This window comes from Etheostoma spectabile, unplaced genomic scaffold (assembly GCF_008692095.1).
Source record: "Etheostoma spectabile isolate EspeVRDwgs_2016 unplaced genomic scaffold, UIUC_Espe_1.0 scaffold273, whole genome shotgun sequence".
Lineage (NCBI taxonomy): Eukaryota > Metazoa > Chordata > Actinopteri > Perciformes > Percidae > Etheostoma > Etheostoma spectabile.
The window spans coordinates 275131-281474 of record NW_022605577.1 but is presented as its reverse complement, the minus strand read 5'-3'; the positions used below and the strand labels follow the sequence as shown (position 1 = coordinate 281474).

General features: G+C 40.8%; 1 protein-coding gene and 1 long non-coding RNA gene across 2 annotated transcripts in view; one reads left to right on the top strand and one right to left on the bottom strand.

Moving 5' to 3' along the window:
- LOC116685920 (pro-neuregulin-2, membrane-bound isoform) overlaps window positions 1-6344 on the bottom strand; it is an 81793-nt gene that overhangs the window by 48320 nt on the left and 27129 nt on the right. The gene's annotated exons all lie outside the window — the stretch shown is intronic.
- LOC116685971 (uncharacterized) lies at window positions 1284-2128 on the top strand. Its single transcript, XR_004331096.1, has 3 exons — window positions 1284-1373; window positions 1943-1965; window positions 2108-2128. It is a non-coding gene; the product is annotated as an uncharacterized LOC116685971 (long non-coding RNA).

The following is a 6344-nucleotide window of genomic DNA, read 5'->3' as shown; positions in this document are numbered from 1 at the left end:
CACTAAGGTCTATATAAAAGAGACTTCAGATACAGTATTAGGGGACCACTAAGGTCGTCATATAAAAGAGACTTCAGAACAGTATTAGGGACCACTAAGCTAAGGTCTATATAAAAGAGACTTCAGATACAGTATTAGGGGACCACTAAGATCTATATGAAAGAGACTTCAGATACAGGATTAGAGGACCACTAAGGTCTATATAAAAGCATCTAAAGAGCACCATGTCAAGGGACCTTTAAGACACCAGTTGATAACAATGCATTACACAGTTTTTTGTGCATACAAATAGCGTAATATGTCCACAGATAGAAGTTGGACAGGACTGTGTGTGCGACTGATTTAGTGAGACAAATTCAATTATTCAGTGTTTCTACAGTAAGAAGAGTTCAGTGTGTAAAGGGGCATGTCGGATGGTTGAATAGCTTAGACATCACGCCATAAGAACTACTTTTTGAGTATAACACAACCCTTATACTCCTGTAATCTGCCACAGCAGGTGAATGCTACAGGAGACACACATAACAATCCGCATACTTCATGCGTCTTTAAAACATATCTATCCTGGCTGAGCGTTTTCTAGGCTCTACTTCAGAAGGACAGCTAGCTGAAGTCCTTACAGGAAACGTGTGTAACTCCCATTTAAAACAAGGATGTGTTACGTTTATTATTTTGGCACAAATGCATAAAGTCAGAACTCCATAGTTAAGTCTCTTTACTCTTGTCATGACAAACTGGTTTTCCTATGAAAACAAGCAGCCTCCGTGCTGTTGTCATCTAGCATTTTGCTATGGATATTTTTGCAGGAGACAATGAGGATATCATGGGAACTGTAATCTAATAACAATGTACCATATGCGGAAAACAGATGAGATTGCATTGTGGGAGGGGCGACTATAGGCCAACTCTAGCAGTACAGATTTGACATTTAGACTCACAATGACAAAATACCACTGAGAATAATAATCTTTGTGTGTTTTTTCAAAAAGCAAGTTACCCAGTGCTTCACAGTCAGTAAATACATTAGAAATAATCAACAGTAAATTAACTAGAAATGCCACCAAACAAAAAGAAGAAAAACTACAAAGCTACTCTACAACAGACTATGTAGTTAACACATTGGTATCATTTCACTGTCGCAGGGCAGCTTTAAAGGGGAACTATGCAGGTCTTGGCGCCCATTCAGGAACCGGGTAACAGGGTAGCGATGGAGTTTTTCACACTATTGTCATGGCTGAGATGCCAAGAAAGAAACAGAAAGCTAGGAAAGCATCGTCGGAGGAAGAGAGGAAGAGGAAAATGCAGACTGGCCGAGGGAGGGGTCAGACACAAGGAAAAATAGGAGCAGCCAAATATCCATTCTGAAGCTGTAGGTGGGGCTCTATAGAGAAACCTGTGGGGGGGCGCTATGAGAGTGTAACCTGTAGGGGGGGGGGGGTTTCTATGAGAAACCTGTAGGGGAGCTCTCTAGAGAAACCTGTGGGTGGGGCTTATAGAGAAAATTGTAGGGAGGGCTCTATGGAGAAATTTGTAGGGGGGGCTCTATGGAGAAACCTGTTGGGGGCTCTATAGACAAACCTGCAGGGAGCCCTATATAGAAACCTGTAGGGGGGGGCTCATAGAGAAACCTGTAGGGGAGGCTCTATAGAGGAACCTGTAGGGGGGGCTATAGAGAAACCTGTAGGGGGGGCTCTATAGAGCAACCGTAGGGGGGGCTCATAGAGCAACCTGTAGGGGAGGCTCTATAGAGAAACCTGTAGGTGGGGGCTCTATAGAGAAACCTGTAGGGGAGGCTCTATAGAGAAACCTGTAGGGGGAGCACTATAGAGAAACCTGTAGGGGAGGCTCTATAGAGAAACCTGTAGGTAGGCACTATAGAGAAACCTGTTGGGGGATCTCTATAGAGAAACCTGTAGGGGGAGCTCTATAGAGAAACCTGTAGGGGGAGCTCTATAGAGCAACCTGGTGGGGGGGGGCTCTATAGAGAAACCTGTAGTGGGGGCTCTATAGAGAAACCTGTAGCGGGGGCTTTATGGAAAAACCTGCAGGGGGGCGCTATAGAGAGCCCTGTAGGGGGAGCTTTATGGAGAAACCTGTGAGCAAAAAGCGAGAAATGAGCAAAGAAATGCAAAGAAACCGCATAGAGCCCCTTTAAGAGACTTGATGCACAACAATATTAAAACAAAGACAGAACTGATATTTGTGACTCCTCAGAAACCAGTGAGTGTATTTGAATATGAGTGGGAGAAAGGAGTGAGGTGTTAAAATGAAATTTAGGTCTCCACAGATTGGAATATTTCACTAAAGCTTGGCGAAACACACACGAGTAGGAGGTTAGGACACACAGAAGGAGAAGGAGAGGACAGCCAGTTTGTCCATACATCCAGTGTTAAATAACAGCCAATCCTTCTGTCAATCTATTTATCAATCCCTCCAAACTACCTCAAGTGGTCAATTCAATCACATTTGCAGGGACAGCTTCTCTTTCACAGTGCTGTTCCCAGTGTGTGGCCAGAGCTCGGCTCGATGCCCACTTTAAAGGAGAAACATCCTCAGATTCCCTTCAAAAGTATATAACATTAGTCTGGGTTCATCTTTCTGCAATAAAGTGTTCCTAGCAGAATTGCATTTCCCTTACAAATTCCTTTTGACAACTCCTAAAGAAATGCCCAACCTCCTTGTACTTTACAGTCCGCAGGCGCCAGGACCCCCACCTGCAATCACTGCCGTTCAAGTCGATGCTTGTTATTCCACCAGCCTCCCAGAAGCGTGCGTGAAGCGGCTCCTCCGCCAAAGATGCGCACCAGGTCTATTTTCCCGCATTCAGTCGGCCGGAGTATCCTGTTATGGTTGTGTATTTTTCACTTTCCTGTTTCATTTTGTAATCTGTGTTTTTCCCTTGTCATGTTTTGTTTAACTTCCTGTCTTGTGTTTTTTCCGCCTTTGTGATTATATATTTATATATCCGTAAGTTAGGAACATATATTAGGAAAATATATATTTATCCCTGTTTTTGACTTCCACTACATTTTGACTACTTTACATTACATGTCATTTGTAGATTTATTTATTTAGGACAATGCACATTGATCAACATTTGTCATTCTGTAAATGTGAAAGTGTTAGCCAGTCGGCCCGCTAGTAGTAGTTACCTAGTAGTCCTAAGACTAGTTACCTAGGACTATTTTACATTATGGTAGGAAGAAACCAGAGTACCCTGAGGAAACCCACGGAAACACAGGCAGAACATGCAAACTCCACACAGAAAGGCCCGGAACGAACTGGATTCGAACCCAGAACCTTCTTGCTTCTTGCAGAAGTGCCACCATGCCGCCCAATATTTTTACCTGACACTTTTATCCAAAGCGACTTACAATTGCCATATGTCTCTAGATCAACTATGGGTTAAGTGTCTTGCTCAGGGACACATTTGGTTGATGTATGTCCTGATATGTATGTGTATATGTATGTGGATATGTATGTATGTATATATGTATGTATGTGTATATGTGTGTATATGTACATATGTGTGTATGTATTTGTGTAGGTATGTGTATATATATATATAGCAACATAATTATAAATATTGTAAAGCAATGCAAGAATTAAAGGGGTAGGAGTACATAAGTTTTACTTCTTCCTACTCCTTTTCGCACATGTAATAGAGGGATGTTAAAGAAGGATACTTTGTTTGTTATGTTTCTCTCCAATTTTTTTGTTTTATTATTTCTTTTTATTATTATTTTTATTTTTATACACTTTCTCTTGCATGTTCGAAATAAAGATATCAATCAATCAATCAATCAATCAATGTATCGCAGTGGGAATCGAACCCAGACCTACCACACCAGAGGCGTGGGTCATATCCACCACCACCACTTTGCCTGCTGCATTCGGGACCCCTTGTGTTTGTATGGATTTTAATGGTATTAAATCCTCAAGCTCACCACTGCCTGCTGTCTCTGCATTGGGGTCCCACATTCTCAGACTCCTCTAACATGTCCAGTCAACTCACCAAAAGACACCCCTCCAATATCGACTATGTGTCCTCTACAACACAACGAACGCCGAGAGATTCACTTTGGAGGTTGACAAACATAACACAGCCTCACATCTTCAGAAAAGAGAAGGCATGGAGTTTAATTGCAGACGTGCTTGGAGTGGATTGGTAGATACTAGTTTAATAAATACAAGATTGTTCTGTAAAGTACTATCTGCGAGTTGGACAGCAAGATGCTTCCGAGACGTTCGGAACAAAACGGAATAAAAGCGGAAATCAGCTGCAAAGTGGAGAATCTGAGTCAGGATGACCCTGTCTCTGGTGTCAAAATCTTGTGTTTTGAGCGCTAACCACCTTCCCCGATTACCTCCCTATCACCTCTGTGCGGTACAAGATCATGACCATTCCTTGACTGGAAAAACGTTACCAGTGAACATAATCCATAGCCTGACATCACCAGACCAAATCGCAAATGCAAGTCTCAGTTACAGTAATTTTCAATTTCTAATTGGGCATCCAATTCAAGTAAACGCTTTATTATTTTGCAGTTACTTTAAAGATGAGTCTAATTTACTACAATGGATCTTGGGTAAAGCAGGGTAGATAGTCCAGCTGAGCGTCCAGTGATTCATAAAAGACTGAAATGCCTGTGGATGCAATTGGAAAGACCTACAACCAACCAGAGAAACAAAACGTGTGACCTAAAACCGAGGGTGTTGGACTGGGGGTGGAAAGGGGACTGAGTACTCATCTGAAGAGCTGGAATGAATAGCTGTCGATGTTGGGCATGGCCCACGGAGAATGCCTTTCTACAGGGCCCACGTCTCCGCCTACAACCAACCAGAGCAAGAAAACATGTGACGTAGCGCTAAGCGACGGACATGTGATGTGATGGTGTAGCATTAAAAATGTCTGTGAACGAGTGTTGCCAATCCTGCCATCAGAGTTTGAAAATAGTACTTGAAAATAGCACATCAGCTGCAGCCATCTTGGTTATTTTTGAAAAATGCCTGAATGGCGCTCCTCTTTAAGCTAGGTTTTTTCTCGCCATTCAGTAGTGCCACGATGGTGTGTGTGGGAGGGGAACCAGACGTATCTGCCAGAGAAAATATAATATGAGCTCCCAGACTCGTCTGGTTCCCAGGCTACATTATCCAGGCAGCAATTAGGTTTCCTTAATGAAAGGTAGCTGGCAAAGTTAATTAGCATAAACATAATTTCTATGAGAAAGGGTTGGAGCGGGAGAACCACAGATTCAGAAAGAGAAAACTATTAACATTTTTTGCGATATATGTCATCCTGTGTGATTGTTCAGTTCAACCCTTGTGTTGTCTTCCCGTCAAAATTGAAAATCAACACTTTTATTGACGCTTTCATCAATTTTTTCTTACATTTTTGTCCCTTTTTGTCAGTATTTGTCGCTTTTTTTGATGTTTTCAACACTATGTAACACTAACTTTTTAACTTTAGTTTTACAGTTATTTTTGAAATTTTTATGGTCAATAAACCTCATTTATAGGAAAGTATAGGCTACCTAATGTTTGAGTTAGAAAAGGAGAAATTAGGAATTATTGAGACTAAAATGAAAGGAATGGATGTTGATGGATAATCACAGACTGGAATATGTCAACTTTTACTCAATACTATTTCAAAACCACTTCAATTTGTTTTCAAATGCTATAAAATTAGAGACCCCAAAATGAATGAAAGTAGAGATTTGTACTTGTCAAAGAGCGTTGTGTTGAATCAATCATGTTATTTTGGGGAATTAAAAAGAACATTGATATAGGAAAACGGGGCAATTTGACCCGAGGACGACATGAGGGTTAAATCCAACATGGTGACCTTAGAGAGAAAACCGGTTTATATTTTAGATAGCTGTAATATTTCCTGCTGTTCATCTCTATTGTAATCCTAACACTAATGTCATCTCACACTGGAATCCCAGCTCCCTTCATTTCTATTAGTGACATTATGACCAACAGGTTAAATGCCAACAGGAAGGAAATGAGATATCATTTTAACAAAATGGCCAGTGACATCATAATCACCTAATCAAATTAAACTATTTTTAAATACCCCGACATGGTAAAATGTCATCTACGTTTTTCCATGAAGCTAATTAGATCAACCCCAATGTTTTTTCTGTCTTTTAAAAACTAGGTCTAGATGTAACACATGAAATACATACTTTTTCTTTAAAAAGCCAGTTTGATGTGATAATCCGATTTGTTTCTGATGCTAAATCACTTTCTGAAAAGAAAAGGAATAAGGCAAAAATAATTCTACTAGTGTTTAATCCTTGTATGGTATTCGGGTCAAATTGACCCATTTCAAATTTTTA